At 47.7% G+C, this 12,878-nt stretch overlaps 1 protein-coding gene across 3 annotated transcripts in view; it reads left to right on the top strand.

Annotated features, from left to right (window-relative positions):
- Positions 1–4,949: 4,949 nt before the first annotated feature.
- The window catches only part of FAM3C (family with sequence similarity 3 member C), a 77,683-nt gene continuing 69,754 nt past the window's right edge, over positions 4,950–12,878 (top strand). For 2 of the 3 annotated variants that reach the window (XM_030549099.1, XM_030549100.1), the window contains exon 1: positions 4,951–5,135. The gene's annotated coding sequence lies outside the window, so the exon portion shown is untranslated. Of the gene's footprint in view, positions 5,136–12,878 lie in introns of all 3 variants that reach the window. The other variant, XM_030549101.1, reaches the window with a different exon arrangement.

The following is a 12,878-nucleotide window of genomic DNA, read 5'->3' as shown; positions in this document are numbered from 1 at the left end:
CTGGCTGGCTTATTACAATGCTATGGAGCTGGGCAGGCCTCTATAAACCATGCATCCCTTATGTTGGTGGCCTGATTTGCTTTTGTTATGGGAAATCAGGCAATTTCTTTCTTTCCTTCTCTCCTACAGTGGGAGCCTGGGGTGATAAAGGGGAATTATTCTTTTAAATGCTGATGGTCAGTGAAGGTAAGTATAAGTGACCCTTATACTAAGTATAGTGAACACTGTTGGATCCATTATCATCCTTTTCTTTTTGTTACTAGTTTGGAAATATCACTTTTTAAAGAGTATCGTGGGGAAGCTCAGGGTTAGGCCTGGTTGAAGTATTTTGGATGACACATTTTTCCACTTTTGGAAAGGAATGAAAAGACAGTGTTTTATCCCCACTTTCTCTCACTTTTTATCTCCCCCCAAAACATTTTTTTAGTACATAAAAACCAGGAAAGAAAGGGAGACAAAACCAAAAATGATTTCTTTTAAAAAGAAGCGAACATTTTAGTTTTGGTGTTAAAAATTTCATGTAAAATTCTGTTCATCAAAAAAAGAAAGAAACGAAAAAATGTGAAAATTTTCAAATAGAATTAAAACTATTTCTCCCCCAAAATGTTAATAAACCTTCACCTTACCTCCCCCCAAATTAAACCAGCTTTACATAAGACCTCAAGAAGAGCTCTATGTAGCTCAAAAGCTTGTATCCCTCACCAACAGAAGTTGGTCCAATAAAAGTTATTACCCCACCCACATTGTCTCTATGGGTATGTTTACACAGCAATTAAACACCTGAGGTTGGCTCTTGCCAGCTAACTGGGGCTTAGGCTAAGGGGCTATTTAATTGCAATGCAGATGTTCCAGGCTTCGGCTGAAGGCTGAGCTCTAGTCCCCTGTGACAGGAGAAGTTCCCAGAACTTGGGCTGCAGCCTGAGCCAAAATGTCTACACCACAATTGAACAGCTCTGCAACACAAGTCAGCTGGCACAAGCCAACCACAGATGTCTAATTGTAGTGTAGAGTCAGGCAAATAAGGGTTTTGATACTATGATGATTGGCACTCTAGAACTACAATAGTACAGTTAGGATAGAAAAGACATTCATCTATGTTCTCTTCCTGGATTTCCTACAGACTTCCTGTGTGTGACATTAGGAAAATTTCTTAAGGTTATTTTCAGAGATACAAAGCACCCTTAGCTCCCTCTCTGGATGTTCAACCATTCTGAAAATCATGCCCTTAATATCTCTGTGTTCCAGTTACTCCACCTCTAAAACAAATATTATAATACTTCCTCTCACACAGGGCTGGCTCTAGGTTTTTTGCCGCCCCAAGCAACAACAATGACAACAAAGGTGGCTGGAATGCTGCTCAAGCTGGGGACAGTATTATTCCTTATGACAGTATTTCTCAAACTTGGCACACTGCTTGTGTAGGGAAAGCCCCTGGCGGGCCAGGCCGGTTTGTTTGCCTGCCGCGTCCGCAGGTCCGGCCGATCAAGGCTCCCACTGGCCACAGTTTGCTGCTCTAGGCCAATGGGAGTTGCAGGAAATGGCAGCCAGCATGTCCCTCGGCCCACCCCACTTCCAGCTGCTCCCATTGGCCTGGAGCAGCGAACCGTGGCCAGTGGGAGCCGCGATGAGCCAGACCTGCGGATGCGGCAGGCAAACAAACTGGCACGGCCAGCCGAGGGCTTTCCCTGCACAAGCTGCATCCCAAATTTGGGAAACACTGCCCTATGAAATAATAATTTTCTAATGTACTAGCCATAGTTTATATGTAGCAGTACTCTCTAGTGGATGGTATCTCAAACCCATTCAAGAGTATGTCACATACCTAATACTAGTACAGCAAAAAGAGATTCTTCTATAGCTCATGTCATGTCATGTCAGGATCTATGTTTTTGGAACCACAGAACCAGAGTTCTATTATCCCTATCTACAATCAGTGTCTTGAGTGGTTGTTGTATGTGGCACAGCAGAAACTCAGGACACCAAATGACCATGGAATGCAACATAGCAGCCACTAGGAATATTTGAGGGGCAATGGCTCTGCTGGCATACAGAAAGCAGGAGAAGCTCAGGTGCACAGGACCTCAACAGTGAATGCTGATCTTTGCACATTTGGTTTAAATTACACACCCTAAAACAAAAATGAATGTGGAATTGCTGCATTGATTATTGTTGCATGATCTCTGCTGCTGCGGGTAAGTCACTGGTCTAGCAGTGGGGGCAACACTGGGTGGAAGAAAGCCACCTGAGGGTGGCACTTGTGTGTGACATACCTGGAGACAGGAATCCCTGGGGCAGATCCTGGGGAGGGGGTGTCAGTGTGTGGGGGAGGGGGCCTAGGGTGGGAGTGTTGATGTGAAGGAAGGGATGTGGCGCAGGCCCAGAGGAGGGGGTGTCAATGTGTGGGGGACAGGCCATGTGTGGCGCTCTCATGGGAGCGAGGGGACATGGGGAAGGGCCCTGGAGTGGGGGTGTCATTGTAGGGGGGAAGGGCAGGCTCTCAGGAGAATGTGTCACTGTTGGGGGGTGGGGCTGTGGGATGGGCTCTGTGGAGGGTGTGGGAGGGGAGGGGCCATGGCATGGGGCTCTTGAGGAAGAAAGGTGGTGGGGCAGGGGTGTTGGTGTGCAGGGGGTGGCCTTGGGGTGGCGGTGTTGGTGTGAGGGAGCAGGGCTCTGGAGCCAGTGTGAGTTTACAGTGGTGCCAGGCCCACGCTTGGAAGGGGCCCATAACGACTACATGGGGACACACAAAAGGTTAATCTGGCCCTGGTCATGGCCCAGCAATGCAAAGAGTTAGCAGCTACTCAGAGCTTGCTAAAACATTCAGCAGCCCAGGGAGTGCAGTGCACAGGCACAACAGGGACTGGGTGTTGTGAGAGTTGTAGTTTATTGCATTCCACCAGGGCCCTTGGCCCTGCACCACCACCTGCACTACTACTCCCAGTATGCCCTGCACCATGCTGCGAGCCACCCCAGTTGAAGTGGGTGGCAGAGGAGTGAACCAGAAAAATTTATCCAAAACAAGGGAATTGGTTCAGGGAGAGGGTTCCTGGTGCTGGAGTGCTGATCCCACTACGTCCCCTTACCCGATGAGGCCTGGCGTGGGGGCTCCTGGATAGGCCTCTCCCTGCCCCTGAGTCTCCCCCGCTCTCCTGGAGAGGAGAGCGGGGGATAGCAGCGGTGCTGTGACTCCTGGTGTGCACCCCCCAGCAACGCTGATGCCTGGCTGCGGGCTCCTGGACACCATCTTGACCATGCAGGTTCACGCCAGGGGGAGGGGTGTGGGTCCTCAGTTTCCACCGGGGGGCTGGTGCGGAGAAGGCCGGTTGTCTGTAGCCCACGGGGGGGTAGGGGACAGTGACTGCAGAGGAGCGGTGCTGGTTGACACACCCTCTGCCAGTGGAAATGCCCAGAAACTTCCCTCCCCACACTCCAGCGAGAGAAGGGGAAGTTGTGGGGCAAGTCCAGGTGCAACGAGGAGCTGGTGGTAACTCTATGTTAGTGGGTAGAAGTAGGGTGTGAAGGTGGGGATTGGGGGTGGTCGAAGGGAGGGGAGAGTCTGAGTTGAAGGCAGGCGTTGGCTCTGTGGGTGGGGGCAGTGGAAGGGAGCAAGGTGACAGCGCTGGGTGAAAGGGGGTGGTGGGGCAGTAGCTTGGAGATTGAAGGGAGCCCTTGTGTGAAGGTGGGGGTTAATTGTGTGTATGGGGGGGCAGTAGGACAGATGGTGGGGGGAAGAGCCCTTGTGTGAAGCTGGGGTAGGAGTTTGAGGCTGGATTGTGGTAGCCTCAGTGATAAAGTACATTTGTATGTCTCAGTGGCCCTTTCTCCCTGCAAAAGAAGGGCACCAGCAATTTTTCTCCCACACTCCACTGCAGTAATTTTACTGTTTCACCTGAAATCATGAGAAGGGCCCTACCAAATTCATGGTCCATTTTGGTCAATTTCACAGCCACAGTTTTTTAAAATTGGTCAATTTAATGATTTCAGATATTTATATCTGAAATTTCACAGTGGTGTAACCCTGGAGGCTCCAACCCAAAATGGGATCTTTTTTTCATGGGGGGGGTTAAGGGGGGGCCTCACAGGATTGCCACCCTCACTTCTGTGTTGCTTTCAGAGCTGGGCTCAGAAGGGAGCAGCTGCTGAGCTTCCTGCAGCTAGAGGACGTTCCCGGAGGCGAAGGTGGGTCCTATGCTATTGGGAGCACCCCCACTGGGGGGCACCTGGCTGCTAGTACCAGCCAGTGGAGGATTAATAGCCCTTGCTATTGTGGGGGCCCCCAGAAAAATGGGTACCCCAAGCCCCGGAAGAAGACCAGGGGCAGAAGCCCAGATTCCAGTCACCCCGATACGCAGCAGGAGCTACAGGGGCAGAAGCCCCGAGCCCGGGTGCCCGGAGCTCTGGCTGCAGCTACAGGGGTTAGTGTAACCAGGCAGCAAGTGTGAAAAATCAGGACAGGGGGTGGGAGGTAACAGGAGCCTATATAAGAAAAAGACCCAAAATCAGGACGGTTCCCATAAAATCAGAACAGCTGGTCACCCTAACAGAGGTTGAAACCCAAAGCCTGGATACCCCAAGTCCCAGCTGCAGGGCAGAAGCCCCGAGACGGGCACCCAGAGCTTCGCTAGAGCCAGAGGGAGCGGAAGCCCCAAACCCGGAGTCCTGACTGGAGCCAGGGGAGATTCAAGCCCTGAGCCCAACTCTGGGGCTGCTGCCGTGCAGAAGCGAGGGTGCCCCACCCCCGCTTCTGCGCGGCCTGTGGAGCGGGGTCTGAGCTCCCCAACAAGAGCGGCCAGGAGCCCCGCCTGGGGACTTCCAGCAGCGCTGGGAGATGGGATTCCTCCGGGAGCCGGTTTGCGGGGGAGGGGCAGTCGGTGTGTGGGCAGGGGGGAGGGGCTGTCGGTGGGCGGAGCGGGCCCTGGAGCAGACTCCGGCCCAAGGCCGCCAGCACTAGGGGGCGGGCGAGCGAGGGAGCGAGCTCTCCCCGTCTGTGTCTGCAGCTGCAGGGACCGGCAGGGCCGCTCGCTTTCCTGCTTCCCCACCGCCCTTTGGGCTCTCGCCGAGCCGGGTCGAGTCCGCAGGCGCAGCCGCCGAGCGAGGAGGGCCGGGCGGGCAGGCGGAGCGGCGGCGCAGTGCAGGTAAGGGGCTCTCCGCGCCCGCACCCGGCCTGGGCTCCCTGCCTCCCTCCGGCGCACACCAGGCTCAGAGACGCTGCGCAACCCGCCCCCTCTCCCGGCGTGTCCCCGTCTCACCCTGCGCGCCCGCCCGCGCCCCTTGTTCCGTCCTTCGCTCGCCACCCAGCCGGTGTCCTTTGCGCTCCGGCGGCGGGCGCTGCTCCTCGCCTGCCCCATTGCCACGTTCCCGCTCGGCTTCCCTCGCTCGTCCGCCTGGGTGCCCTGCTCCGCTGCCCTCCTTCGCCTACAGACCGCAACTCTCTCCTCTGGCACGTCTCCTTTCCCCCTTCTCAGCCCCGGCCTGTGCCCCCTTGACTGTCTCCTCTGCCCGCAAAATAAACCACCCAGCAGCCCGGACCCCTCCATTTCGGCCCTCTGTGCTTTGCTCTTCTTCCTTTCTCGGCTCCTGCCGCAAAAATTCCTGCTCCTTAAAAAGGAAAAAATTGGGCTATTCTACATCAGGTCTCTATATCGCCCCACCCCCACCCCCCAGTGTGTGTGGGGGGGAAAATACAAAAGGTAAAAAATAACTGTAAACTTAGCCTTGCACAGGACCAAAGGGCAGGGGCAGGATGGAGACGAGAGTTTGTGTGCTGGCTCTAGGTTATTGAATCAGAGACGAAGTGTGTGGAAAGAGGTATTTCAGGTGTGGAGAGAGAGCTGGAGACTTCCCAACCTAGTGCTATGGATGCATTCGTCACGGAGAAGAGATAAAATGTGCACGTCTGATGACCTTTAACGGTGTAAGCTTGCAGTGCTTTAGGTCTTAAGTATTAATAGCTGTAAACTCGTTTTCTGGTTGTCACTGTTATTTGCAATCAGCTATTATTGGTACAAAACTAAAAAAAAAAAAAAGTACAATTAGCCCTTCCATTTCGGTTTTAAATTGTGTAACTTTGCTTATCTCTTCACATCTTTATGCTGTTATTTGTAGAAATGCATTCCTAACGTTTTATCCTTGATACATAATAAGTAAGCTTGATTTTGCTTCTCAGCTCAACTTTCCTCCTATGTGACTTTGTAGCCTGATGCCAGTTCTGCTTCCATCAGTCATCCAACAGTGAAAAGCTTTAGTTTCCCTAAAGACCTAGTGTACTTTTATCAGTATAACTATGTTAATTAGGGGGCTGACTTTTTTTTTAAACTGGTATGGCTTTACTCTGGTAAAAGCCCTACTGTGGAAGCAGTTATACAAATATTTCACACTAGTATAGTTAGTTAGTTATTTTCTTGGATGGGAATAACAAAACCAGTGTAAAGTGTCATTATATTGATATAACTGTATTTATACTAAGGGTATTGTACTGTGTTAACTCTGTCAATTTTCTAATATAGCCAAACCCCTTATGTTGTTGGAAAAGGAGGAAATATTGCTGTAAAGAAGAAGTAATTTTTTAAAACAGCATTTTACTAAATCTTTTGTAACTGATCGTGGAAATCATCAGTACAAAAGTTATCAGTAGTTAACCTGACATTCAACAGAACGCTAAAGATATTACTGTAGGGACCAATCCTGCATTGGCAGGGGAGTGAGCTAAGGACCCAATTCTGCAGTTTGGTAGATCCTCATGGATCTTACTGTGCGATCTGGGTCTAAATGACCTAATTCATCACTTTGATCTCCAGTTTTTCTACTGCTTTAATTGTGAAGTAGAAAGGTAAATATAGATCATAAATCTATATCTTTGAGCATCTGTCACTATAGTAGCTACTAGATAGTATAAAGCCTTGTCTACGCTGGGTTCCATTTTTGCCTGAGCCACTAACTATTAATGGGATCTTGGTCTTTACCCCATTTTCCCCGCATGTAAAATTGGTATAATGATACCTATGTACTTTTGTAAAAACTTTTGATAACTGATGAAAAGCATTATATAAATGTTAAGTTATTTAATAATAAAATAAAAATACATGAACCCATCTAAATGGCTCACACTAAAATTACTCTCTTGTCAAGGACTGAAAACACTGGATAACCAGATGGTATTTTATATTAAGTTTTAGAGTTCAATTGTGTATTTGTGGTATGGAAATAATTCACTAAGGCCCTGATCTTGTGAACACTTGCTTATATGCTTAATTTTATTCACCGGAGTATTCTCATTGAAATCATGGGATTACTCACATGAGTAAAATTAAAGGATGTTCATAAGTATTTGTAGGATTGAGGCCTAAAGGATTAGACATCTATACTGTGAATGCTTACTCACTCTCTATTGGTCCTTTTGATATCAATAGGATTACTATTGGAAGGAGAAGGGTTTTTTCAGGTTTATAGTTACTTTTATTTTTGTAATCATTCTACTACTAAACACTAAAGCATTTAACCTAATCCCCATGCAACTGAATGTTAATAGTACTTAGTAGCCAAAGCAGTACTGGTAGTCTTAATTGGCTGGAATCAGAGTGTAATCAATAGCTGATAGTTGGATCACGGTCAAAGTTTCTAGCAGTAAAAATTATATGGTCTCCATCCAGCCTCTTCCTTTCAGATTATAAATACCATAAATACACACCTACCGGTTGCTTTTAACATATCACAGAAATTAAGTAAGACTGAGATGGGCTGGCATTTCTCACTAGTCAAGAGTATACCTATGTGTGATACCTAAATGTCAAAGGCTCTAGTGGAGGCTTCAGTGAAGCAGAATTTGCTGTTAATTTCATGGCAAATTTGTCTCTATGCTTAACTAAATGAATGGTGTTATGCTTAGAGGGCTAACTGCATCTCTGTCCTCTGTCTGAGTGTACCTCTTAAAGTGTTAGACCTTGTATCTTTACCTCTATAGGGGTAGAATTCCGTATTTCTGCCACATTTAGACCAGGTGTGGTACTACCCTGTGTTACAAGCATGTTTTCTCAGCCAAGTCTGACTAGATTCAGCACCCGTGGTTCTTCTCTTCGGGAGTTTGTGACCAGACAGCTGACTTAAACCAAAATATTGTTTAATCTTAACAATAGGAATAAAGCATTTGGACTTTTACAATTTTTTTCTCTATCTTACTTAAAGCTCTGCCATTCTGTGATTGTGGGCCAGATAGGCCTAGCTTCTTTAGGCCTGGTCTACACTGGTGGAAATCGATCTAAGATACATCGATTTCAGCTATGCTATTCTCGTAGCTGAAGTTGCATATCTTAGATCGACTTAGAATCACTTACTTTGCGTCCTTGCAGTGCGGGATTGACGGCTGCCACTTCCCCATCGACTTTGCTTCCACCTCTCGCCGAGCTGGAGTTCAGCAGTTGACGGGAGAGCGATTGGGGATCGATTTATTGTGTCTACACTACATGCTATAAATCAATCCCCGATAGATCGATCACTATCCGCCGATCCAGCGAGTAGTGTAGATGTACCTTTAGACACCCCAGCAAGCCCTGGGTGTCAGCTTGAAGAGCTCCCCAGCAACAACAGGACTGGCCTCTGAATCATTTTAACTGTTGATAGTGCAGTTTATCTGCTAGCTTCCAGCATTGGTCCCATGTTGCAAAACAAGTTTTGTAAGGAGCCTGAAGATAGAATATTCACAGCTAATAGCTTGGGTGTTTCTCTAAAGTCTAAACAACTTTGAAGTGTCTGTGGAGAGGAGCGGGTTGGGTGGCTTATCTCAAGCCATTGTTTCACTTCCTGCTTATTTTTCCAACAACTCTGTTGAGTTACCCAGACAGTAAAGATCCTAATAACCAGGTAACCATATGGTATTCGTAGATGATTACAGAGCAGCTCCACATCCGGCACAGGTGGGACAGGACATATAGTAGAGAACTTGATTTAGATGCATAAATGGCAATATTTTAAGTTGAGAAGGATACTACAGAAAGAGTTTAGGAGTTTAGTGATAGATATTTGTAAAATATTTTCTGAAATTTGTGTGTAGCAATCATTCTGAATACTTATTTTCTGTTTTGTATACAGTAACGGCATAATACAGCGATACTATGTATGTATTTGTTTTTTTGTATGATTATAATCCAGTGTATGCATGTTCCAGTCACACTTTTTACCAGTGGGAATAGAGTGTTGGCGGGTAACTGCTTTCTGATTTTAATTAATGCCTTTATTTTGTCCTTAGCTACTATGGAATGATTGAATAAATCTTGCTATAATTTGTTATGTATACTTCAGAATACATTAAGACACCAAGGTGGTGATGCACTTTTTTTTGTGAGCTATCAAACAGGTGGTAATTGCAGCTACACTTGAACTTCTAAATATATTTCTCATAGCATTAAAAATAAATCCCCCCCCCCTGCCCATCTCAAGCTTCCTGGTACCCGGATTAGCCAAGTCTGCCTGCAGACACGCACTCTGCAGAGCTGCCCTTGCCTCATACCCTTGTGGCTACCTCCACATTGGCACTGCAGGTAACTCGGGTTCAATGCTAAGATTTCTGAGGGTGAATTCCAGGGTCTTTAGTACCTGACTAACTTGAGTCCCTCTAAGAATTGTTTCATGTGTGTTGTGGAAGAAATTGTCTATCCTTACTGAGCACCTGTGCTGTGCAGAAGTTTTCTTAAATCTCCAGCACTTTAAACTGAGGGACTTCCAGCTGTGCATACTTGTCACTTCTGTGCTAAGACAGGGGTCTCAAACTCAGATCACCACGAGGCCCACCTGAGGACTAGTACATTGGCCCGAGGGCCACATTTACTGACCCCTCCCCCCACTGCCATCGGCCCTGCCCCCACTCCACCCCTTCCATGAGGCCCCATCCCTGCCCTGCCTCCTTCCACCCCTTCCCTGCCCCCAGGGGGTGCAGGAGGGGTGTGGGGTGTGGCGGGGGCTCAGGGCAGGGAGGTGGGGTATGGCGGGGGTCATGGCAGGGGGTTGGGGTGCAGCAGGGGGCTCAGGGCAGGGGGTCAGGTTGCAGGAAGGTGTTTTCTGGAAGATCACCATTGTAGTTTTCTCAGGAAATCAGTGGTGTCACGGAGATAGCTGGGAGTGCTGGTTGTGTAGCGATTGAGTAGAGAGTCTACATATCCGAAAAGTACTTCAGTGAGAGTGCTAATTCCAGAGATGATGAGGCATCCAGGATTTCCAGGTTTGTGGATCTTGGGTAGTAGATAGAATAACCCTAGTCAGGGCTTTAAGGGTATGTTGATTTGTTCCTGTGTTAGTGTAGGAGTGTCCTGAGTAGATGCTGCAGTTTCTTAGTATATTCCTCAGTGGGATCTGAGGAAAATGGCCTGTAGAATTTGGTATTGGAAAGTTGTCTTGCAGCCTCCTTTTGGTAGTCAGACCTGTTCACGATGACAACAGCACCTCCTTTAACAGCCTCTTTGATTATAATGTCAGGGTGGTTTCTGAGGCTGCGAATGGCATTGTGTTCTGCACAACTTAGGTTATAAGGCAGCGATGTTGTTTTTCCAGAATTTCTGTCTGTGCACGTCAGTGGAAGCATTCTATGTATAGGTCCACACTGTCATTTTGACCCTCAGGAGCAGTCCATGTGAAGTAGTTCTTCTTGTGCTGGGGGGTGGTGCAGGAGATATGTGTGTTCAGTTAACTGTCTATCTTCTGCTTTCTTTTTAGGGTTGCCAGGTAGCTGGATTTTGACAGGAAAGTCTGGTTTTAAGAGAACCTGTGTAGTCTCCAATCAGAAATATTGACCGGACACCAAAAGTCTGGTTACTGCAGTTCTGTTGTCCTCCCCATCCTCTAGTCAGCCTAGGGTCTCTTTAGCTCTTGAGCGCTGGCTTAGGAATTCTAGTAGTGGTAAAAAATGATGAGGACAGTCATATAGAGCAATCTGGATTGCTTGATAAGCTGGGCCCATTGAAACAAAAATGTTGTAATATGACCAAATATAAGGTCATATAAAGAATGCATGTTATGCCTACTGTATATGGCTCAGTATCCTTTAAAGCAGTGACTCTGAAAAGGATTTATGGGTCATAGTGGACAAGCAACTTAACAAGAGCTTTCAATGTGGTGCTATAGTAAAAAGGGACTGTTCTAAAACTTGGATGTAACTATAAACAGTGGAGTTGCATCATTTGCGCATTTAACTTGCACGAATTCAACTATGCACAGTCTGGGGTTCTGTCCACTGGTTCCTTCCAGCTGGGGGACACAGCTCTGCTCAGTCCGCTGCCGGCTTGCGGTTCAGTCCATCGGGCTGAGTGGGGTTGGCGGCCGGGACCCTGGCTTGCAAGGGCCCAGCGGCTGGAACCCCAGATCGGCGGCGGGCTAGCTAAGCAGCTCAGCCAGCTGATGGTCTGGAGTTTCGTCCGCCGGCTCGTTGCAAGCTGGGGTCCTGGCCACCAGCCCCGCTCAGCTGGATGGACGGAACCCTGGGACGGCAGCTGACTGAGCGGGGCTGCGGCCCCCAGCTGGCAGGAGCCAGTGGACAGAACTCTAGACCCATCAGCTGTCTGAGCCACTCAGCCCGCTGTCGATCTGGGGTTCCGGCTGCTGGCCCCTTGCAAGCCGGAGTCCCGGCCACCAACCCTGCTCAGCCCGATGGATAGAACCCCAGGCGGGCAGTGGGCTGAGCGGGGCCATGTCCCGGGCTGGCAGGAACTGGCGGACAGAACCTCAAACTGGCAGCGGGCTGAGCCAGTCGGGGGTTCCAGATGCCGGCCCAGCTCAGCCTGCTGCTGGTCTGGGGTTTTGACTATATGCAATTTTCGCCTAACGCGCTGACTTTAGAACGTAACCTCCGCATAAGATGCAACAATTCTGTAGCAGTAGGCAGGTGATTTTACCTCTGTATATGGCATTGGTGAGATTGATACTAGAATACTGTGTACAATTCTGGTGTCAAAATTTTTGTTGAATGTTAAAAAATTGGAGAGCTGTGCAGAAAAGAAAAATGTTTTGAGGGCTGGAAAAAATGCGTTGCACTGAGAGACTTAAATTCAATCAGTTCACAGAACATTTGAGAGATGACTTGATTGTGACGCTTAAGTATGTTCTTGAGCAGAAAATACCAGGTACTAAAGGGCTCTATACTCTTGTGAAGAAAGACATAACACAGATCAATGGCTGGAAATGAAAACCAGGCAAATTCTAACTAAAAATAGGGCTCACATCTCTAACAGTGAGGGGCCTGCCTCACCATTGGAACAAACTAGCCAGGGAGGTAGACATTGCTTGATGTCTTCAAATCAAGGCTGGAAACCTTTCTGGCAGATGTGCTTTAGCTAGTTAAAAATTATGCTTTAGTCAAACACAAGTAATTGGGCTTGGTACAGGGGTAACTGGGTGAAATTGTATGATCTGGGACTTGATGATCTAATAGTCCCTTCTGGCCTTAAAAAAATCTATGAGATGAATACATTTAGGAACAAAGATGAACTGAAGAGAGAGGATCTAACAGAAGTCAAAAGGGGAGCAAGTTCAACACCCTGGATAGGGCCCACTATATTTGTTGATCTGCAATATATAATAGTGCAATCATAAAACAAAACAAAAGGCTCAAAAATATCTCAGATATAGACAGGAGTTAATAAAAAATAGAATTCTTCCAAACTAAAATCAGTCTGCTACTATATAAGTAGCTAATACAAAGAATGTGTGGTCTATGCAGTCAGTAACCATTGCTCAGATCAGTGAGCAGATGTGCTGCTGTAAAACGTTAGTGTAAGGCCAGGTCCACACTACAGCGTTAAATCGATTTAAACAGCGTTAAATCGATTTAACGCTGTAACCGTCCACACTATAAGGCACTTAAAATCGATTTTAAGGGGTCTTAAAATCGATTTCTG

This window comes from Gopherus evgoodei, chromosome 1, assembly GCF_007399415.2.
Source record: "Gopherus evgoodei ecotype Sinaloan lineage chromosome 1, rGopEvg1_v1.p, whole genome shotgun sequence".
NCBI lineage: Eukaryota > Metazoa > Chordata > Testudines > Testudinidae > Gopherus > Gopherus evgoodei.
The sequence above is the reverse complement of the archived record's forward strand: the minus strand, read 5'-3'. Positions and strand labels throughout refer to the sequence as shown.